We start from the raw sequence: 24,608 nt of genomic DNA, 5'->3' as shown, positions 1-24,608 counted from the left end.
TGCAAAGAACAGTGAGCGCTGTACAGTGTCAAACCTCTGGGATTCAAGCAAGAATTTCTTACAGTATTGCATATACTGTATATATGATATATGACAATTCATCAAATGACAAAGATATGCACCTGTATTGAACAACTTAGCTCTTGAGTAATTCCACAGCCACTCTGCCCCATGCCTGTAGCATTGTGTGGGTTTGTTGTGGTCGAAGTACAGGCCCCAGCACTTGGTCTTGTTGAACCTCATCCCATTGGCTTCAGCCCAGCTATCCAGCCTGTCCAGATCCCTCTGTAGGGTCTCGCTACCCCGAGACAGACTGACACTTCCAGCCAACTTGGTGTTACCTGCAAACTTACTGAGGGGGCACTCAATGCCCTCATCCAGGTCAGCAGTAAGGATATTGAAAAGGACAGGCCCCAGTACCAACCCCTGGGGAACACCACTTGTGTCTGGTCCTTAGCTGGATTTAACTCCATTCACCACCACTCTCTGGGCCCGGCCTTCCAGCCAGTTCCTTACCCAACCAAGAGTGTACCTGTCCAAGCCATGGGCTGCCAGCTTCTTCCTGAGAATACTGTGGGAGAGAATGTCAAAGGCTCTGCTGAAGTCAAGGTAGACCATGTCTACAGCCTTTCCATCATCTACCAGATGGGTCACTAGATCATAGAAGGAGATAAGATTTGTCAAGCAGGACCTGACCTTTATGAACCCATGCTGGCTAGACCTGATCCCATGGCTGTCCCATACATGCCGTGTGATCTCACTCAAGACAGTGTGCTCCATAAGCTTCCCCAGCACCGAGGTCAGGTTAACAGGCCCATAGTTCCCTAGATCCTCCATACAACTTTTCTTGTAGATGGGAGTCACACTGGCAAGCCTCCAGTCTTCTGGGACCTCGCCAGTCAACCAGGAGAGCTGATAGATGATGGAAAGTGGCTCAGCTATCACTTCTGCCTGTTTTCTCTACACTCTTGGGTGAATCTCATCCGGCCCCATGGACTTGTGGCAGTCCAGGTGGAGTAGTAGGTCTCTGACTATTTCCTCCTGAATTGTGGTGTGCTTATTCTGCTCCCCAACTGAAACTTCCAGGTCAGAGAGGGGAGTACTCTGAGTATACCTGGTCTGACTTAAAGACAGACATAAAGAAGACATTGAGAACCTGAGCTTTTTCCTCATCTTCAATGGTCATGTTTCCAGCCTCATCCAGTAAAGAATGGAGATTTTCCTTGGTCCTACTCTTACTGTTGATATATTTGTAGAAGAGTTTCTTGTTCCCTTTTACCCCAGCAGCTAGGTTGAGTTCAAGCTGGGCTTTTGCCTTTCTAATCTTCTCTCTGCACATTTTAACAACTTCTTTGTACTCTTTCTGAGTTTCCTGTCCCTTCTTCCACAGGAGGTAGATTCTCTTTTTCTCCTGGAGCTTCAAGAAATGCTCCCTGTTCATCCGTGCCAGTCTTCTTTCTCACTGGATCATTTTGCAGCACAGGGGTAGAGCAACCAGCTGTCCTGGACCCGTTTGCTCTCCAAGACTGGATTCCAGAGGACCTCCCTAACTAGTCTCCTGAACAATTCAAAGTCCACCCCTCTGAAGTCCAAGGTAGCAGTTTTGCTGTCCCCCCTCCTGGCTCCACCAAGAATCGAGAACTCTACCATTTCATGTTCACTCTGTTCAAGACATCCCCCAACCTCCACATCTCCCACCAGATCTTCTCTGTGAGCAGCAGGTCTAGCAGGGCAGCTCCTCTGGTAGGCTCACCAGCTGCAGAGGGAAGTTCCATACAAACTAGAAGCCTCCTAGACTGCTTCTTCTGTGCTATGTTATATTCCAAGCATATGTTAGGGAAGTTGAAGTCCCCCATGAGGACAAGGGCTGGAGATTGTGCAGCTTCTGCCAGCTGTTCATAGAACACCTCATCTGTCACTTCATCCTGATTAAGCGGTCTATAAAAAAACCCCACCAGGATGTCTGCATTGTCAGCCCTTTCCCTTATCTTTACCTATAGGGATTCAACCTTCTCATCCCCAGCCACAGACTCAATAGCACCAAAGCACTCGCTAACACAGAGAGCCACAACACCACCCCTCCTTCCTTTCCTGTCCTTCCTGAAGAATTTGTAGCCATCCATTGCAGTACTCCAGTCATTGGAGTGGTCCCACCATGTTTCCATAATGGCAACTAGGTCATAGTTTGCCTGCCACACAATGGCATCCAACTCTTCTTGTTTGTTGCCCATGCTGTGTGTATTGCTGTAGATGCACTTCAGATGAGCTGCTTGCCTCATGCCTAATCCCTTTACCACTCTCCTAGACTCATCTCTTGCGAGCCTGGTTTTATTCCCTTCTCCATTCGTATCTAGTTTAAAGCCCTCCCTACAAGCCCTGTCAGCTCCTGAGCAAGGATCCATTTCCCCCTTTGAGGGAGGTGATACCCATCAGCAGATCTCAGGCCAGGTGTAGAGTAGACCACCCCATGATCAAAGAACCCAAAATTCTTGCATTTGCACCAGCCTCTCAGTCATGTGTTTATAAGCTGGGTTTTCCTGGTTGTCTCAGTGTCCTTTCCTGCCACTGTAGGAATACAGATGTATGTCTGCTCCATCAACTCCCAAGTCACCTGAAATCATTTTTGACTTCTGTCCGTGACCTTATCACTGCCTGATAGTCTGAACTATCAGTAAAGGATAATAATCAGAGGGGAGGAGATCAGAGATGTAGAGTATATAAAGCACTTTTGAGGGCAAAAAAAAAAAAGATGGGGGGAGATGTTTCATGTTTCATGGAGTACCACATTGCAGATGATGCTGGGTAGCACAGAGACAGAGTACAGTTGAGGAATTTCAAGCTTTAGCATCTGGATCAACCTTGAACTCCTTTGCCAAGGAGTAATGGACATTTCCAAAGCATAGTAGCAAGTGAATTTCCAGAAGCCACAGCATAATTTATTCTGAGTTGCTATGTGGAGTGTAATGGATACCAACTCATACTGATTTTGGAGAAAAAGCTAACGGATGCTGTGCAGTCTTTCCCAAACCTTCTCCATTATAATATATTGTATCTGTTTTAGGAGGCTCAAATAATAATATTATCAGCTCTTGTGTCTAATTATGACTTTAAAAGTTACCAGCTGTTTTTTATAGTCAAAAGCCAGGTTTTTGTTTTATTTTGTTTTGTTTGTTTGTTTTTTGTAATATAACTATTAAAAAAAAAGGAAAAACGAAAAAGACAAACTTCATCGAATTTACTTTATTAGCTATTAAGAAATTCTGCAAAAGAAACCTTATTTCTGATCCCTTCTAGGCCTTAGTGAATGGAGGTTTGGATATTAGCCCACGCTTCAGAATCATCTCTCATCAAACAGGAAATAACATAACTGTAGAAATCATGTAAAACACCAATTCCAGACAAAACAGCTATTCTTAGTTTTGATAGTACTCATATTCTATGTTCTCCTTATCCTCATTTCCCGAGTTCTGGCCCATGATCTGCATCAAGAATGTCTCCATTGCTCTGAAAGGGCAGTTTTATACCTGGCTTTTTTATTTCCTTTTGTGTTCTTGAGATAATGTGTCAGATCCAGCCTCAGTTAGGAAAACAGTTCAGAATGACTCCTTGGCATTGCTTTCTTGGACTTAATTCAGGCAATTCATGTTAATTAATCAACCCACTCAGGAGAAATGTCCTTATTTCCGGTCTTCTCCTGTCACTGTACATTACAAATATACTACTGAAACAGGAAAGACAATTTTTTTCAGAGATAGACTTTTCCTGTTGTATGATTCATTAAATGGTGTCATGGTTCCATGGAGACTAATTTCCATCAATCTCTTAGAAGAACCATTTTAAGGAATAAGACTAGGAAACAAGAAATCTAATAAGATGCCCTTATAATGCTACAGATTTTTTCCCTTCCTTGTGCAAATAATTTAACTCTCTTTGTGTCTCACCTTATGAATCATTTGCATTTTTTCAGATCATAATGGCTTAAAATGCTTGGAGTTCTAAGGAAATGAAGTCTGTATAAAAATGCTATATATTTATGTGTATATATTTATGCTTACTTTCTCAGTGCATTTAAAAGTTATTAACAGTGGCATTTCTGTTTGTTTGCTCAGCAGATATGTCTGTTAATATAATACTATCTTTATGGATGTATACTGAGGGAAGCTTTGGTAGGGCTTAGATATGTGACAGAGAAAAGTGACTTCTGCATGGGAGAAGTTTGCAGGAAATTAAGGAAGTCTGTACTACAGTCCATCATTTCCTGCCTCTAGGAGATCCCACCATATAGAAACAACAACCACAACACAAAAAAAAGCCCAACAATGGTTTTTTTTTTTATTTTTTTTTTCCAAGAACCTCTGCTTGAACTTGTGATCCTGTCTGCTTCTCATCAGGCTGCTTTACCATATGCATCTGTGCGCACGCGTGTGTGTATACGCATGTGCGTAACTGATGTTGATTGAAAAATTTTAATTTCACTTCACTATTTATGGCACATTGGAGACCAACAGCTTCACCGGCATTACCGTTACCTCATTCACCTTTTTTAGTCATCAGCGCTGACTGTTTATGTCTTTTACATTCACAGAACTGATTTCAATTTTGAGGAATTCAGGACCATTACAGGAACTCGGCAGAAATGATGTACAGCAGCTCACTTAGCTATCTTCAAATACTTCAAAAAATCTTAATATATATATATATAAACAATATATTCATATTGATTGCAAAAGCAGAAAAGAGATGGTGGGAATAGTGAGGAATATGTTATAGGTTTACGATTACGATTTAGGTTTCGTATTATGTAGAAAATGTTAGTGTGTGTTTTTAATCTCTGATACTGTTATGTGGAGCCTTTAAGGTTTCTTTTAAGGTATAACATAATTAATAATCACCTTCGTAGTTTTCTTCCTCTGTCATGTGTGTCCAGAGCATTCTTCTACTGTATATTTTAAAATTTATTATATCTCCTGTAGCAATCTTTGTGCCACAACTAATAATTCTAAAGTTATTTTTTCAAGGAATAAAAGACACCTCTCTCTTACCTACTTTTGTACCTCCTAGTTGTTGGAGGAAATGAATCAATAGTGGACATCTTTCCCACAGGCTCAGGGTAGGTACCATGTGCCCTGCACTCATGTTGGGCAGTGCTCTGTGCTCCTCAGGCATAGGCTGTTGAAGATGTTTTCTCATCTGGACTCTCATAGTGGCAGACCAGAGGTTTTTGAAGCCCAAGTTTTGCACATATGTGGCAATCCAAGGTGTTTTTTTCATGTTTCACATGTTCCTTTCCAGGACTTGATGCTTTGGTACTGGGAGATGAAATAAAAATGCTTCACTGGGAACTGAGAGCATTTTCCCACTCAGTACATAATGTAACAAAGTTGAGTACAGTTGTGGTTGAAGTTTGGCTCAGTGTTGATCAGTTATAATACTTTACTGGAGAATGCTTTCTTTGCATGTCCTTTGTATTTCCTTTAAGTTAGACATAGCAATTCCTTACAGAGAGTAATCTATCACCTTGTTAGATGGGAAAAAGAAAAGTTAAAACATTACCTGAATATCCAGAATAAACTCATTAATTTCACATTGATGGCCACAGTCCTAGAACTCAGCTTTCTTTAAAACTAAGGATTTTTTTTTCTGTTTAAACTCATTTCCCACTTCTTCCTATACAAGTAACAGTAACAGGCCCTTATTCTGTAACAAGCACAACCAGGTGCTCGTGGAGTTCAAGGTGTGTGATTGTAGAGATATATCTTCATGCCTCGTGTGCGTTGTAAAACAGCCAAATTACTTCAACACCCATAAATTGTAAGTATATCTTTATGATCTTTAATAATTACTGGATATGGAAACGAATCCACTGTCAGCTAAAAAGTTTGGTTTTATTAAATGTAAAAATATGTTTTAAACATTTAGACGATTTTACTTAGTCCCTGGGATAAGGAGGATACTAATCCTCATTTGTGTTTCCTCCATGTCACACTGACCCGGGCACCGCTTCCCGTGAGTGGAAAGCACGATTGGACTTAAGCTGTTTTATGTGAACCTAAACTGAAAAACTTTATGGCCAGGAGTGGCCATTATATCACATAGTTTGTGTTCTTGCAGAATTGGCCATAGAATTTCATGAATTCACCTTTTGTGTCTTTGACTGTAGCACATCTTATTTCCAAAAGTTCTCAAGAGATGGAGAGTTCATCAAGTATCTGTCATTTTCTTTAAATACCTGATCAGACTCATTATTAAAAACAACAAACTTGCATTCTTTTTTTCCTAATCCAAAGTTAGCTAGTTTTATAGTGGAGCAATTAGGCTTATTCGTGTCTTTCTCACATATGTGAGAGCTTTAACTACTTGTGTTTCCCCTGTGAAAGTACTTACATGACAGAAGTCACATCTGGATGACTTTTTGGCAAACAATGTTGGGTAATTTGCCCAGGTCTTTTAAGGTATGTTGTGTAAGAAAAGCACAGCAGCTTTGTAACTCTGTCTTTTATATTGCAGTCTGTGTTCTGCATATAGACAGAAAAAAATTGCAGGTGTACAGGTATATGGAGTAATATTTTTGGCTGCAAAAAATAAAAGGAAACTTAAGGAAGGTATTGTAAAAGAAGAACTAACAGAAAATATCAGGGATAAACAGCAGAGTAACTGTGTTTTTGCTGCATTTTGTACATCTGATTGAATGTAATTATATGTTTTAATTATATTTCTTTTTCTGACCAAAAAATTCTTTTCTGTATTCATAAGATGGGTTGCCTTTGTTTAATTTCAGCTCTAGTTGAAGTATTTCCTATCAGTTTCCTTAGGGGTGAATGTGTATCTTTGTGTTTATCATACTCTGACTGATAGGTCCTTTGTGTGTACTCGATTCCTGAAAACAGCAGGTTTGGCAACAGCATCAGCCTGCATGATGTATTCAACCCACTGTGAGCATACCATAGGGCATGAAGAACAGATCTGGCCCAGACTCCATTCCAATTTCTTCTCACTTTCTTTGATTTGAGTTTCATAATCTGTACCTAGATTTGATTTAGTTACCTCCTGCTCCAGTCTCTATTGTGGGTATTCTTTTTAAGTTGTTTATATTTATCAGTGTTATGTGGAAAGAGAAGCCTGAGGGTGGTTTTTTGTTTGTTTGCTTCTTTGTTTGTTTTTGTTTGTGATTTTATTTGTTTTTTTTTCCTTATTTTTATTTAAATGAAGTTTTTCACTAAACTTGATCTAGTTTTGCAAATGGTGTTTTTAAAAATTTTGGCAAATAAAACTGGCTTGTCCATTCTGTCACTCTGTGTGAAAGATTTAAACCAAGACACAACAGTTGTGAACTAGTTATTTTAAGGTCTACTGAAAACATAAGGCATTGGGTCAAGATCCTTTTAGAAAAATGTTTCTAACACAGGGTCTGTTGAGATATGGAACAGTGTCCTTGGTGATGACGTCGAATCCATGTTTCTTTGGCTGTGTGAAACTAGGCTGAACACAGCCTAGTGTTAGAAAAGGGAATTTTACCTTTTTAAAAAGCAGATAATTGTTCTGTTAAAATATATTGATAACTGAAAGAGCTTTAAAATTTGGTGCCACTTTGTGGCTTTATATTAAAGTTGCTTCAAGACTGTGCCTGTGACAGGTCAACGAAAGTTTTAAATTGTCTTTTCTTTAAGTAAGGTGCTCTTCATTGGTTTTAAACTGGATGTAGAGATTAAATGAGACTAAGGTACACAGATTAGAACAAACTATAAATATCCTTTTCAAGCTGTTTTTAGAAACAACCCAACATAAAATCAGATGTAGTTGTGAAGAAAGGCAGTAACTTACCCTCAGTAAGTTTGCAGATGACATGAAGTTGGGAGGTGGCGTCAATCTGCCTGAGGGTAGGGAGGCCCTCCAGAGGGATCTAGACAAGCTGTTTCACTGGGCTGAAGTAAATGGGATAAGGTTCAACAAGACCAAGTGCCAGGTCCTGTACTTTTGCCACAATAACCCCATGCAGTGCTGTAGGCTTGGATGAGTGGCTGGATGACTGTGAAGAGGAAAGGGACTTGGGGGTGTTGGTTGATTCTTGGCTGAACATGAGCCGGCAGTGTGCCCAGGTGGCCAAGAAGGCCAATGGCATCCCGGCCTGCATCAGGAATAGTGTGACCAGCAGGAGCAGGGAGGTAATCATCCCCCTCAGCACTGGTGAGGCTGCACCTTGAGTATTGTATTCAGTTTTGGGCCCCTCACTACAAGAAAGACATTGAAGCCTTGGAATGTGTCCAGAGAAGGGGAACAAAACTGGTGAGAGGTCTGAAGCACAAGTCTTATGAGGAGTGGCTGAGGGAGCTGGGATTGTTTAGTCTGGAGAAGAGGAGGCTCAGGGGAGACCTCATTGCACTGTACAACTTCCTGAAGAGAGGTTGTGATGAGGAGGGGTTTAGCCTCTTCTCCCAGGCAACAAACAGGACCCGAGGAAATGCTCACAAGCTGTACCAGAAGAGGTTTAGACTGGACATAAGGAAAAACTTTTCTTTCAGAGAGTGGCTAGGCACTGGGATGGCCTGCCCAGGGTAGAGTCATGATCCCTGGCAGTTCAAGAGGCTTCTGGATGAGGAGCTACAAGATATGTTTTAGTAGCTTGTGGAAATAATGGTAATGGGTGGATGGTTGGACAAGATGATCTAGAAGGTCCTTCCAACCTTGTGAATCTACGATTCTACAATTTACAGAGAAATGTGGAGCAAACAAAATCTGAAAGCTGAGCATGCACAAATACCTAGTTCCAGTGGCACTGTCCTAACTTGTATGTATTGAAAACACAACTGCATGCACACGTCTGTTTTTCCCAGCTTATGAACGCAGACATATTTATGCAAGCTTATATCAGTTCATAGCAACTTGATGTTAAGAAATTACAAGATTAACAGTAAAAAAAATGCGGTGTATTGAAGTGATTTGTGTTGCACTGACTACGAGATTTTAATTACTATACAAGTAAATCTGTGATGAAAACTATTGGAGTACACTAAATACCAGAGTTATATCTGGGAGTTTTCTCTTTCTCAGGGAACAAGGCTGTAACATTTTTAGTTGAGCTAGAGATTTTTCTTTTGAGCCAGGTCAAGTTCTGGTAACATCATGCAGCCATTTCTTCCTAGCTTTTCTATCCATGCAGTCTGTTTTTCAGTATGATTTCATGTGTGCTTTGTCTCCTGGGACATACGTCTTTGTGGAAGTGCTTAGAGTATGTCACAAAAAATCTCTTTGCAAAGCCGGTTGCTTTCTACAGAGTTATATTAGTGGTTCATATATTTGATCATGTGAATGCGCTCCTTACTATTTTGTATGTTCAAGCCAGGTGTTTATGTGATTAAATGAAGAGTGTGCTTTTCTGTTATTTCCTTTACATGGGCACGTTTTTTTAAATCCAGCCTTCACCACCTAACAAATAACATATTAGGAATCAGTCAGTTTGACAAAGGAGACTTTTTTTGGCAAGCAGTCCAGTTTTTATGTTTTTACATTTATTCATAGTTGGTGGAATAAAGAAGATAAAGTGGAGCACAGATTTTCATGTTGGTAGCATATTTACCTTTGCTACCTTCCTAATTAGCAGGGTAAAGATTAGAGTTGTAATTTCTGATTTTTACTTCCAAATTTTGATTATACTAATAAATCAATGTCCCCTGTAAATCCACTGTATGATTTAATAGTTGTTTTATTTTGAGAGCAAATGTGTATTATAATAGCATATATTTCTGCTTCTCATTTTTGCTTAGATCTCCTGAGAGAAAAGATCAGAAAATGTTGAAATGTCCTTTTGTCATTACAGGTTCAGGTATCATGGTCTGGCTTTCACCAGCTCTGAAAGGGTGTTTTAAGAGCTTGTGGATGAAGTGCAATTTCACTGTAGTTGCATAGCAAAGTTAGATCGGACGATAACATTTTAACCTGCCTGTCATTATTTTTCAAGTACTTCTATAATACACTGTGAGGGAGGGAGGGAAGGGAGGAAACAAAAGAAGAAACCGAAGGAATAGTTGAGAGGCATTGGTCCATGAGAATATAGTAGAAAAGCCTTGTTGTCTTGATATTAAGCCAATTCCTTTCAAGAATCATTATTCTGACTTGTTTTAAGACTTCCAAAATGTAGGCTAGTATGGAGATACCTTGGAAGATTCCTTTCAGTTGATTTTAAGAAAGTAAGCAGTACCATGGTTACTACTTCAGTATGACTTTTAAATTCAAACTGTTAGTCCATTGTTAAAAGTGTACATGGCCAGTCTGGTGCTTGCAGGCCACAGGCAGCCATGGGCAATTAGTAATGTGGCCCCAACTGAGGCATGGAAACGAATAATGTACTGGACACACCCTTTGATGAAATATGCATTTTACCCCTATAACATAATTATATATTGCGCCTGCATAATACTGCATGAAAGTACATTATACATAATGATATATATAATGTAATAAATTTCAATAGTAATATTGAAATTTACGGAGGTCATTTGTTGTGAGTGAAAAATTAGGCCGTAACATTGTATAGGATTTACCAAGGAGGACCTGGTTTTACCTTTTGAAAAATCTGTTATATACTGGTACTGTTTATATGTGAAAAGAAATCTAAGCCCAGGCAGTCTTGTACCTTGTGCCTTTTTAAAATCTATTTATCTTTTAGTAGTATATATGTTTAATTATAATCAGCTATGTTATCAAAAACAGGAAAAAGAAATCATTATTTATTTATTCATGAACAAGATTTCAAGTACTGAGGACCATGAGGGAATCTGTGTGCTCTGATGACTTGTGGAAATTATCTTGTTCAAGACAAATGCCCTTGAATGTTGTGGATAAATTTCAAATTAAAGATGAATGAATTAATCAAATGCTGTATTATTTACAGCAAAGCATGAAATTCTCTGCAGAAGTTCTCTGTTCCTTTGGAAGACTTAGGTTCTATTTTCAGGAGATTTGTTCTAAATTAACTTGTTAGAAGAAATAATTGGAAATAAATTAAGAAGTATCGTATATTATGGAACGTAATACAACTTAATACATGCAAGACAACGTAAGCATACATATTCATGGTATATTTTACAGTATATTTTTCAGTATATTTTTTATAAAATAAAGGGATCCAGTTCTGGAGATTCTTTAAAAAGAGCTAAGGTCAAAAACTCTGTCATAATTTAATAAATTCCCTCTTCTTCTAGTACTTCATGTCTCTACCTGAAGAGTCTTCAGTAGTTCTAATTCTACTGTATTTGATTAGTGTAACTAATAATAAAGAGATAGTGAACTATCTCTTTTGGAGTGGAAGAGCTTTATACTGCTTTGCTAGTCATACTGGAATAATAGATGATTTCCTTTTCACTGCTGCTTTTAGCTATGAGCTGGTAATACCTATGAGCCAACAACACCAATCTAGGCAGGAATGCAATCATTTATTTCAGAGGTTATTTCTAGGTGCAGATATAATTGGTGTACAACTCACACAACCTTTGAAGGACAACTTTAGATTATACACTGGCTTTTTCCACAAATCTCATATTTCCAGTCTTTCCTAAATACTGCAACAATGAAATGTAATGATTGGGCCATGCTGACATAGAAAACTATCTGTCCTGAACTTTAAGGTATAATGGATATACAGTTCATTTACCATCGGTGTTCTCCCACTGGTAACATTCAGCGTATAATAAAATACAGGATGATTGAATACATTTACATCTACATAGATTTAAGAGAGCTATGTAATAGAAGAAAATGCAGATTCTTAAGACAATATAAAGACCAGAGCACAGCACTGACCATTATCATACAGGATATGGCATGAAATTTTATTTTCCAGTGCCATTGAGTCTATTTGCAAAAAATGATATTCAACTAGTTCTTCTTTCCTCTATACTTCTATTCTATAGGTTCAAAGGATGGTTATGAGACATGTACGTTGTGTATCATGGTTATGTTATACTTATGATGCTGAGGTTGTTTTTTGTGTGTGTGCATGTGTGTAAATAAATAAGTTTAAATTACTACCTTTTTTTTCATATTTTGTTTCATAGTATTTATGTATTACAGCTTGTACTCACCTCCACCCAGGTTTATCTGGCACATGCTTTTACAGTTTGTCCCAAGCATCACTAGTGAGGGTACATGCCTTCCAGATATTATATTCTAAAGGAGATCCTTGACACAGGAAGTGCTCAGAGTGCCATATACATTTTGGATTAGGTGAAATTATTTAATTTAACACAAAGGGATATAAACTACTGAGAGTTGCTTCTTTTATTAAGCACTTTGATTCTAAAATATCTTCATTTATGACTTCCTTATATCTTTTGTCCACCTGTCTGTCTACCCAACTTTGCCCAGAATAGTTTCCTAGCAATGGAGATTTTTTTACTAGCTTTAATGCCAATTCATTTTGGCATTAGTGTTCTGGACACATTCCACAGCCCACATCAGATAGGCACCTGATAAGAGTAAAGCCTTTGTGAAACCACTGTTGTATGGTGGTTCTCTGACACACTGGAAATGGCACCCTGAGCTATGAAAACATCCAGTCTGGGCTGGTTTGTAGAAACAAAATCCATTATTCTTTCCCCTATAGTCATAATGTGTCCAAGACCAGCAGAGGTTAAGAAACTGGGTTTGTTTGGCAGATGGTTCTTGTTATTCTGCCAATTAAGTCAACAATAGGTATTCATAATCCTAGGGAAGCTTGGAGGTCACAGAAATTACAGAGTGTACAGAATAGCTCATGCACAAATAGCTGAAAAAGAAAGCGATCTTTCGGGGATTTTTTCCTGTCCTTTTATTCTGCTTGTCCTAGAGGCTGTCACCAGTCAGTAACATTCTTCATTGAGTTTTCCCGTGGTTCTGGCTGCAGTGCTTAAGGTCCTGAATAGCACAGACTGTGTCTCATTGTTGCAGAGATGTTCTTCTGCAGTTTGTTTTATGCTCTGCTTTCAGTGCTTTGTATAAGTATGAAAATATTTTTTCTTGGCAACTAGTTTGAAATAAGTGGTTGGAGTGCTTGTGATATTCAGAGAGAATGGGCAGCCTCTGTGGAATAGAGAGCAACTGCTGTGGAGCGGCACACAGCGTAATGCAGGCTTTTGTTGCCTCGCCAGTATTGCGTGTATGAGCTAGAGCAATTCATTAGATGCTGACTTTCTGGCCTTCTCAAGTATATCCTTACTAAGCAAGACATGGAGCCGGTCAAGAGAGGCACTGATCTCAGGAAGAAAAAGAGATCTTGAGAAATTATCAGAGGTTGTATGCTTGTGGCTGGGACATTAATTGCAGTTGATGGATATCTGCTGGTAAGTCTCTCAATACTGTACACTGGACTTTACAAATAGGAGGTACTCTCACTTATTATCCCTTTTACTGTCAAGAACAGTGGTAAAACAGTCAATTGGGTAAGATCGGTGTCAGGAATAAAGCATAACTGCAAGACAGGTAAAGAGAGAAAACAAGTGGTCATGGGAAAATAAGCAGCCATGCACAATTGAGTCACTTAGAAAACTGAATTTCTATACAAAAAATAAAAAACAAAACTGGCTCAAGCATAACAGCACTAATACATACTGAATAAAACATTGATTGATAAGAGTAAAAATGAGAAATCTGTGATAAAACTTTACCGTCACTTCTGGTGAAAAACAAAAGAGAATGAGATGTTGTTTGTCCTAATAGTACCTACCTGAAACACTGTAACAACTGATAGAAAGATTTAGATACACCGTGACCCGAGAAAGTATGTGGCTGTGTTTTCATCTGAACCCAAGAAACAGAAAGGAGAATAGGTACCTTGCCTGACAGCCATATGCTCTGGCATCCAGATGTACTTTTAGAGATATAAAAGATTTCTTAATGAGAGATGAGAAAATATATGGGCAATTGATTCCAGCATGGAGGAGAAGCTGTTGGAAGAAACAGATTAAAGCCTTGAGAAATTTCTCCAAATTGCAGGGGTATCTGTAATGAGAGAAACAATTCAGAAGACAGAAGGAAAATTGTCTGGCTTCTAGGAAAATGTGCAGAAAACAGAGTATAAGCAACACTTTCTGCCCACTGTATTGCAGCTATCACAGGAAACAATAAAAAAAAATGCAGTAGGAGAGATGGAGAACATAGAGAGTACAGTTGAAAAAGGATGTCTCCTGGCTCCCTCACATAGATTCAGAGGAAGTTGTTGCATGATGGAAGATAGATGCCAACCAGTCTGTTTATTTTTAGAACTACAATATCAGGTCTTCATCAAGTGACTCCAGTTGGATAATTAAACTGTAGAGTAGTCTAATTCTACCAGGCTGGTTATTGGTCACATTCACATTTAGGTGTAGAATCAGATATTTATGATGCACATGTGAATATTTGAAGTCGAAGAGAAAGTACAGACTGTAAAGAAGAATCTTGAAAAATCAAGTCTAGTTAACACATGCAGGAACCTCATATCCTGAACATGAGATAAGAGAGAGAAAGGTTGTTGTGGTCTTTCTCAGGTATTTTCAGAAAATCTAAGATCATAATTTAAGGAACCAGCCTGACAAAAGTGAAGTCAGAAGTAAGCCCCTATATGCATTCAGTGAGAGAAGTGAAATTCAGGGGTTTGTTGTAGTGGAACCATGACATAAAGTTTACAAACTTACTAAGACATAATTATATCTACTAAACCTTCAGAGAATTACTCAGGTTTTTAATTAATGCTGAGAAAAATATGGAGTAAATGTAGGATCTTCATTTAGCCAAACCACTAAATATATCATTATAAAGAAGTTGCCGCATATCACCACCAATGTAGATTATACTGTCTAATTTTTCATGTGTTTAACATCACAGTTTGTGATGCTGAGATTGAGTTTTACCATGAGTAAACGTGTCCTTGAACAATATGAGAACACTGACCATGCTTTTTGTAAGTTAATCACCTGGTGTGAATATTTTTAACTGAAGCTGGGAGGAATACTTGGACAGGCATCTGGTAACAGTTATTAAAAATAAAGGATCTGACAAAAGAGAGAGTCAGTGCCACTATATAAAAAGCAGAATATGAGATTGAAAGTAGACACAAGAGAAAAAAAAAACAAAACTATGTTTTTCTCTGTTAGTTGATATCTTCAGAGTGGCAGCAAGACTCTGGAAAACAGTCAAAATGAAAGGAGTCCAATCATTTTAGAGACAGTGAATTTCTAGAATAATCAAGGACCTTTAAAACAGCTGGGAAAACCAAAAAACAGGGGCAGTTCCGAAGACTTTGTGGGACAGCAGGTAACACTGTTCTGTTCTGAAGGGGATTAAGATCAGTATTAATGCAGATCAAGCAGCATAGAATATTTGTTTAAAGAAGAGAAATACAGAAGAAAAACAAAGCAGTTCTTTTTGAAATGCAGTTCCATCAGTTTACCTTTTGGCACCTGATAGCAATGCTATGAGCTGTCTTTTTTGCTCAAACTCTACCTGAATGTACTTCCTGGAAATTCACTACCTATGGCAGGTGCACAAAACAGGACGTGTCTTCCACAATATGATACATGTGGCATAATTGAAACAAAACCCGCATCTCCCACTGTAGTCTTCAAGCATTCTTCTAAGAGCAGGCAGTAAATAAGTAAGTAGAGGAATTCTATACCAACCATGGCAGTCTGAATTGCCACTGTTAGATATTCCATTTTACTCTGTCAGGAATGAGCTGTACATGCAAAATAAGATTTTAGATTTTGTCTAAAGGGGACTGAACAGCAGTCCTAGAAGTTTTTAAGGGAGATAGAAATAGAAATATGTATGAAATATGCTTATAGAAATGTACACGAAATGTTTGTTAGAGCAGATGTGAGCACAAAGTAATTTGAGGCACTCAGATTTCTGACTGACAATGAGAGACTGAATAACTTCATGAAAGGTTAGCTGTGGTAAAAATGCCAAGTGAAAAAAAAAAGAGTAAAACCTGTTCTGCTGTTCACACAGGCTCACTTCTTTTCCTAGTGTAAGGCTGGCTGGAGAACATTCAAGCAAAGACTGTGAAGGGAGTTGTGGTATATCTAAAAGCATACTTCGCAAGGTCTGGACTGCAAGACAATGTCTGAAAACTAAACATGCCTGGCAGTATGTTTCAAACAATTTAGCGCAAAATAGGCCATGTTAGCTTGAGTGCTCTAAGAACATCAGAATAGTAAATTTGGCAATGAAGAGCTTGCAAAATGGAAACAATAGGCCATGCAATGAATTAGTGAAGATTGATGAACATAGTCAATGATTTGATGCCATTTAGTGACCGTGTCAGCTATCAAAAATTTACTTGCAACAACAACAAAAACTAAAAGGGGTTCTAGAAGACAGTAAACTGTTTAAACAAGTCTCACAGAAAAATGGAAAAAATAAAAGCCCATATGTACAGACACTTCAAATTTGTTTCTGCTCTCCCACTGTACCCATCAGAATAACCTCCAAACATGAGAAATGCTTTTCCATCCTGATATGAAAGCTTGGGCCCAGGAGATCATACATGGCCTTCTTGTAGGAAGGTGTCTGACCTGGCAGAATTTCTTTGTTGGTCCTCAGTGCTCTTTCTGGCAGAAAAAATGTGGTATGTGCTTTGTGTAGGTTAAGTAAAATTTCATGTTCTGGACCCTGCTCTGGAGAAACAAGCATTTCATTAGGCAGCTTCCCAGAAGCAACTTAATATGGAAAAGTGAGAAAGCTTGAGAGACTTTAGAGTCTCTGAATAGGGTTTTTCTTGCTGTTTCACACTGTTCCATTTGTGCAGAGACAGACTTTTCTGAAATGTCAGGCTACATTTTACCTCACATACATTTCTTAGGCTGAGAAGTTTGCTGTGGCTGAAATCCCTCCTGCAGAGAAAGGATAGCATCCTTGCAAACCTTGCTAGCAAGTGGTTTCAACACTTACAGACACTTCAGGATGGAAACTTTTTGTTGAGGTCTCGACATGGGATGACTGCTAGTCTACTCGACTTTGTGTTGGCCTCACATTCTCCCCAAATTTAACAGTGGTTATGTATACCTCTGGATACAACATGGAGAGCTTGTGTTCTGAGCCCTGTCAGCATGATGGTTCAGCCCTGGGCCCTGTCTGCAAGTGCTTGACTGCAGCTCAAGGCAATTGGCCCCACTCCCCAGACCTGTCCTTTCCTTTCTTGTCACAGAAAAGGCAGCGTGACATCTCACTGACAGTACCACAGCTGTGTGCTGACAGGCAGAGCAGGACTCACTGCACATCTCTTGGGAGGCAGTTCATAGTAAAAGGTGCATATCCTTTCACTATGAAACTTCACAAGACTTGTGGGACCTCTTCTCTTCATCTGTACATTATACAGCCTGCCTGCATGTTCATATTGTGCTACACATTGCAACAGAATGTGAATGCTTAACTGTATGCTTAACGTATGGTTAGACATGAAGAACTTGGCACATTATATGCAAAGTATGTGCAGCATAAATTACATTGGACACTTTTGTATCCTAACAGGGAACACAAAATGTTCTGATTCAGTATTCCATCACAGAGTAAGCCAACTGTATTAGAGATATTCTGAAAATTTTAATAAAAACTTTTGAACCAATCAAGTGGTCTTCAAGGGAGCACTGGAAAACTGTCATTTGAGACTTGCAAAAGTAAACTGGACAAAGCATTAAGAATGGATTTTAAAAGAAAATTAAAAAGAAAGGAATGACAATTGGAAATAATTTGCTTTTGTAGGAGTAGGGAGCATAAATGATTTCTTAGGCCTTTGTTTAATCTTAAATGATTTCTTTGAAAGGTTTTTTTTCCCCTCCTTTAATGTAATGAATTCCATAGCAATGATGAGTTAAGTATTTAGGGACTTTTAACAGGGAATGTTTAGAAGAGATGATGAATGATTATTGGCTTCAGCTACTAATTGACACAATAATCCTTGCCAAGAGACTTCTCTCTGCTTTTGAAGCTATATTCTAAAAAGGAAAGAGAATTGATTTGTTAGATAATTCACTGATGTTAGGAGACTAACTTAAGCAGGATGAAGGCTTATAATATCTCATTTTTCTTAAGACTTTATCTTCTTGGCTTTGAGTTTTTGTTTATTGTAATTCATAATGGGAAAAGGATGTGCTATCTTAATATACTACCTATGAAAATTTTAGAATGCAGTTCTAGACTGCTGAAGTAGATGAAGCTAGAAGAATATTCTGGCAGCTAGACAGTTCAAATGCATTCATTTAAAAAAAAATTAAAAAATAAAAGATGGATACGCACAAATGGAGCAAGTTTGCATAGCTACCTTTTCCATAAAATCACTTGCTTTCACCCTGAAGAGGTCAGACAGGTTTATGGAATCAAACAAGGCCTCAAGCCATGTAGCATGATTGTGAGCTAGTCAGCCTCTCATTTGTGCCAAGTAAATTTTGGAAATGATTCTCCTTTGCTGACAGTACCCTCATTACTGATTGTGTAGAGTAATTTATCAGGCATTTCTTAAAATAAACCGTTCATTTATGCTAATAGGACTTGGCAGGGAGGAAAAATTGGCAGGACTTGAAGTTCCTAGTGTTTTTTAAAACAAAAACTGTAAAGTCCTCAGTACTTTGAGCAACCGTTATCACAGCCATGCATAGAGTTTATTAAAGTGACAAGTAATTGCATAATAAATTTTCAAAATGGGAGAAAATAATTCCTATGCTAAGTTTACAAAAGCAAATAGTTTGGTAGCATTGTGAAAGCACAGTCATTAGTTTCATACATGGGCATTCTTTATTGGCTAAGCTTCTGGCATTAATGAATCACTTAGCATCTTTTCCATGACTCATCTACTCTGTGTGCAGTACCTCATCTTGAAATATCTCTTTGTTCATTACCCTTCTTGTATGTTCTGTTTGGCAGCTCCCTCCAAGGATATGTTTTCTTTCTGCTCCACAGTGGGGCTTGGTCACCCATGTATGTCAGTCACTACTGAAGCAAGCAGTCCTACTGCCCCTATGGAACTAGGCAATACGTACAGTTACTCACACATGCTGAGGTATGTAGGACCCAAGTACAGTTCACTGTATAGAGCTTAGCTGCTATCCTTTGCATCTGAACTGTTTGTGTGGAGATCATTATATGTAGATCAGTGCAGTTCATATTCAGTTGACTTCAAATAAGAATGTTTAAATGCATTGGTTCCTGAAAAAGCCATCCTCCTTTCTAGCCCACAAGTCAACTTCCAAAGGACAAAATGAAGAGAAAGCATACACTGAAACTCACGAATTAGGTCTGCAACACTGATAAAATGACAGCTGTAGCAAATTGTGACTCACCAAAAAACAATGCTTTAATCCAGTGCCTACTGAATTGTAAGGGGAAATCTTCTGTTAACTTCTTTGGTGGTTAGATCTGGTCCTCATTTAATAAGACAAAGCTAGATCTCCAGTTGTACATAAATTCTGTGATAAGTTTCCTTTTCTTTTTTAACGTATTCTTTTCCACAGCAAACAGCAAATCTCTTGCATCTTTGAACAAAACCAAGCAATGATGTTGTTTTTATTGTTCCTTTTTAATGAAAACTAAATATGGCAATGAGTAAGAGTGAGTAAATGTAATTAGTACAGAATATACTGTGCTTCTTACTATAATGACAAATTGATCATGACACATTGACCCCAGATTTCCATCATGCCACAGCCTTTAACTATGAAGTCTGGAATCTCAAGCTCTTTGCAAAGACAAACAAAACAACCAAAACTGCCTTGAATTGGAGACTTGGTCTTGGCTATTTTTTAATAGTTCAATTTTTTAAATAATTCAGTAATTTTCAATGAAGCTATGTGACAAGTTAGAAAATGGCTGTAAGTTTATACAGTCTCATAGTGTTGTATTTTGTCCATAGCTAGTACAACATTGCTAAGAGTAAACACTCATTAAATTTTGCAAGTCTTCTACTTTTTAAAGTTGAAATTTAAAGTGTGAAGCTTGCTCACTGAGCATTCACTGAACCTGGCCTTTTCTACTATGTGTCTTATTACTCACCATTATAATTATGTCGCTGCAATGTTTCTGAATGTTTCTGTTAATGCTTTCCACTTCTGTCTGCATTCTTTTCATATTGTTTCCTGCCATTAATGCAATAAAAATGTCAGCCACAAATACCAGATTCCTAATGGAAAAGCAAAACAAACTTAAACCACAACCAGTACCACAGCTGAGAAATATTATTTTTCCCTGATACTCCAAATTGTTACAAAGCACACAATTAATTGAGGTTGCACATGCAATATATATTACTAGCTAGCTTATATATGTAGTTCATTCAGAGAGATCAGAGGATTCCATCAGAAGAGTGGCCAGCAGGGCGAGGGAGATGATTATCCCCCTCTATTCTGCCCTCGTGAGGCCCCAGCTGAAGTACTGCATCCAAGTCTGGGGCCATAGTACAGGAAGGATATGGAGCTTTTGGACAGCATTCAGAGGAGGGCCATGAAGTTGATCCAAGGGCAGTAGTATTTATAACCTCTTATATTATAACCTCTCCTATGAAGAGAGTGAAGGAACTTGACTTGTCCAGCCTGGAAAAGAGAAGGCTGCAGGGAGACCTCATTGTGGCATTCCTATCGGAGGTTTATAAACATGAGAGCCCTAAGCAATCTGATCCAGTTTTGATCTAGCAGCTGGCAACTCTGCCTGAGGCAAGGGGTTGGAACTTGATGATCCTTAGGCGAGGTCCCTTCCAAACTAAGTCATTCTGTGATTAGAATTGCTGAGGCCCACTGTTATGTTTGGAGATCAGATTCCCATATGCACTGCGCCACAAGCATAAATAGAATAAAAATTTAGACCTTTTAATATGGAGTTTAGTAGTACAGGAATAACAACAACAATAAAAAACAAACTGTAAAAAGCAAAAAGAGGAACTGAGATAACTCTAGTCAGCATAGAGCAAATAGTTTCAGGTTTTTGGTCAAATTTATTATGGATATTCTAATTACTCATTGAAGGACAGATTTCTGAAAAAGTCCCAAGTTGCTACGGTGAGTTAAGTTAAAAGGTGCAGAAGAGAAAGGCTATATACCTGTCTGTTTTCTCCAAGGTAACTTGCCAGCATATTCTGTAATAAGCTTGCTGTTTGAGAACAGTGTGAGATACGAGGAATGAGTTCTGCCTGCTAGCATGGGTTTTCTTGGTTTATGTGAGAAACCTTGGGGTTTTCTACCTATTTATTCAACCCCTCATTTCAGTAAATATATTTTATATCTTTTGCTATATTTTTGAGGTTCATTAATATTACACTGCACAGTAGTGTAAGTTAGCCTGTAAACTTTTCAAAATGGAGGTTGTTTTATGTTGCTTGTGAAGTTCTTGGTTCAGATTGCCCCTCTGTCTCAAAAAACAACAGCAATAGCTCAAGTATGTGCTCTGAAGATGCCTTCACGTGTTCCATTTTTTAATGAGAAAGTGGTGGAATACAGTGAGAGGTTCAGAATAAAGTGGTCCCATGGTATTTCCCAAAGATAATGTCTCTTTTCCAAAGCCCCTTGGTGGCATAGGAATTGACCATTACCTGGAGAGTAGCCCTGTTTATTTGTTAGCAAGCCTGTGCTGAGATATGCTTTGCAGTGATCAGACGTCATGACGTGTAAGCATCAGATCAAAATGCAGGATATTCCTATACTGTGCATTGACCTTCTTCTCCGCAGCTAAAAACATTTTTAAAATTCTGTCAAGATGCTTTCCCAGAAGTCTGTTTAACAAGCATTTGCACAGTTGTGTTTAATTTGACATCACATGATTAAGAAAAGCTTAAGTGCCACTGAATCCTGTTTTCAAAGCCTCAGCATGGACCTTCCAGCTACAGCAATATTTCACTAGTTCCATCTGTTCAATTGACAATAGGACTGAAAGCTATTAACATTCATGAAGTTCCGTGTTAAAGATCTTTCATTTGAAAATATAAATTCAGTACCAGGCAAAGTTAAAGTTGAAAAGGTTATCCTTTATCTTCTCAAACCAATGGCAAAGAAATCCTAATCTAATTTACTTTGCATGGGTGTATCATATTTTTTGGCCTCCCTAGGAAATGACTGGTCTTCATTTTTCTCCAGCTGTAAGTAATATGACTTAAATAGCTCAGTGTAGCAGCTCTATTATTTACTGGTCAAAAACATTACAAATGATTGAAGGGTTTTCTATGAAAGAGATGGCTGAGAATTGTTCTCATTTGCTTCCAATTGCAAGTGACATACTGCAGGGACAATGTATGAAGGCTGCTCCAAAAGTAGTGCTTCCTATTTTGTTATATTGACCTTTGATGTCAGAAGTAGATAATGGTAGTATGGCAGTAGGAGTGTAACTTTCCTTTTAATATTCCATTACATTTTGTTTCTGTGTGATAGGGGCTGCAGAAGAGCAGGCAAAATGGTGTCTGACATGGAAGTGAGCATGAATCAAAGGTGTGTCAGTGAATTCCTCCATGAGGACAAAAGGGAAAGGAACATTCATCAATGCTTACTGAACGTTTATGAAGATCAAACAGTGGGTGCTAGGTTGTAAGTGGTGCATTTCAGTGATGACAAAAGCAATGTGAAAGACCAACCATGTTCTGGATGGCAATGCACAGCTGTCACACCACAAAATGAAGAGCATCTCAATCAGCTCATTCATGTGGACCAGGTAATGGTGGTGACTGTGCTGAAAAATAGCATTTAATTGCTGAGAATTTGCTCCATGAAATAGTGTTATTGTGCTCTTTGTACCTGTCGTAGTTGCCATGGAAATAAATAGTAAGCATTACATTTGGAGCAACCTATATAAATCCACAAACGGAAAATCAGAAAAAAATACCATTTTTTATAGTTTACACTTTGGGGGTTTTCTCAAGTTTACAAGTGCTTAGTGTATTTCAAACATACGAGCTTTACAGAAATTATTTTTGTGTGCCATACTTCTTAAATGGTTATGATTTTTAGACACTGCTTCCTGGTCTAAAAGTAATCAAGCTCATTGAAGCAGGCTAAACGATATGAGAGACCAGACAGGGATATCCTAGAAGTCTCAAGACCCATAGAGGTTGCTGTTAACAAGATGCTTTTTACACTCTGATTTCCCCAGTGGAAAGTGAAAAGGGCTGCAGGCCATAAACCTGTTTAGATCTAAGACAGTACCTTTGCATGACACCTGAAAACCTTGAGCAGACCTTTAGTCAGTCCCTAACCTGTACTGATGCATGCATTTATTCCTCCCCAGGCACAGCGCTCTACCCACCTCATAGGTTTCCTCTCCACCCAACTCCTCAGCCTTTCCAGGTCCTGCTTCCACTACTCCCTGCTTTATATCTTCAGAAAACTTGCTGAGGGTGCACTCTATCCCTTTGTCCATTTCACTGATGAAGATGTTGAACAAGATCAGACACAGTACCAACCCCTGGGGAACACAAAGAGGTTTGATTGAAGCAGTCAATTTGAAATCTAGCAAGTTAATCTTGTACATTGCAAGAGAACAGAAACCTTTTAAAATAATGTAGTGCCATGTTCAAAGAATTTCACATGAAAGAGAAGTACAATACTGAGTTATAGAGGTGGCATGGTGGGAGGCCTACTTGTGATCCTATCCTAGTTTTTGTCTGCTTATGTTTTCATATCCTTTTTCCTGTATTTAATATTGAGTTCCCTGCTCTCACTCCCTCCCTGATGAAATGAATTTATTTAAATAACAGTTTTACCTTTATATGGTCTTTAATCTTTAGTCGTCAAGAATAGGGGCATAGTGGTGAGATTGACAGGTGGGAAGGAAATACTGAAATTATCTACATATATATTGTCTGTATATGATCTGAAGAAGCAAATCATGCTGGCCATAGTGGGCCTGGTGCTGAACTGAGACCAGGTCACTTGTATCTTTGTCTGAGTCTTGAAGAGCCCCTTGGAGGTTGCACAACCTCTTCTGAAAGCCCTTGTGAAAACTGCTGTCTGAAGGCAGGCTGTGTTGGAGCACTGGGAAATAAATCCCTTGTTTTCTTTCAATTATGACATTGCCAGGTGTTATCTGAAACAATAGTGAGGGGGAAAAGAAGTATTATTTAAAAATTGACAGTATCACCTTAAAATGATTATTTTCTGAGTGTTTTATATGACTGCTTTGGAACAGTAACACATGGATGTATTCCTCCAGCTGTACAGTAAAATTTATGAACCTCACACTTCTGGAACCATTGGTATCACTTTAAGGACAATAGTTTTGCATGAGCAATTTTTGTATCATTGCATTTTACAGCTCTTTTACAGTGAAAAAGGGTTAAAAGACATGGAAATTAAAACAACAACAACAAAAGTTTTTATTTTGACTGCATCTTTTTGTTATTAAGCTAATGCCATCATATACATGCTATTTACATATTCCTAGAGAATATAATTTTTACTGTCTGCAGTTTTATCTTAAAGAGAAATTCACTGCTAAAAGCTGTTCTTCTCAGACAAAACCTTTTAATCTCAGAGGGAATTGAGAATCTGTCTCAAAGTTACTTTCCTTCTCTTTATGCTGCTGTTCATCAATGATGTCCAAGCGAGTGTTGTTGACTATTATCAGACGTAGTCCATTCAAATTATCTTTTTTCTTTCCTTTTTTTTTTTTCTGTTTTTTGTCAAATCAGC

General features: G+C 38.4%; 1 protein-coding gene across 1 annotated transcript in view; it reads left to right on the top strand.

The window, feature by feature from the left end:
* The window catches only part of SUGCT (succinyl-CoA:glutarate-CoA transferase), a 324,796-nt gene that overhangs the window by 275,214 nt on the left and 24,974 nt on the right, over positions 1 to 24,608 (top strand). The gene's annotated exons all lie outside the window — the stretch shown is intronic.

Source organism: Cyrtonyx montezumae, unplaced genomic scaffold (assembly GCF_038088225.1).
Source record: "Cyrtonyx montezumae isolate F1298 unplaced genomic scaffold, pur_monq_1.0 scaffold_8, whole genome shotgun sequence".
In the NCBI taxonomy this organism is placed as follows: Eukaryota; Metazoa; Chordata; class Aves; order Galliformes; family Odontophoridae; genus Cyrtonyx; species Cyrtonyx montezumae.
The sequence above is the reverse complement of the archived record's forward strand: the minus strand, read 5'-3'. Positions and strand labels throughout refer to the sequence as shown.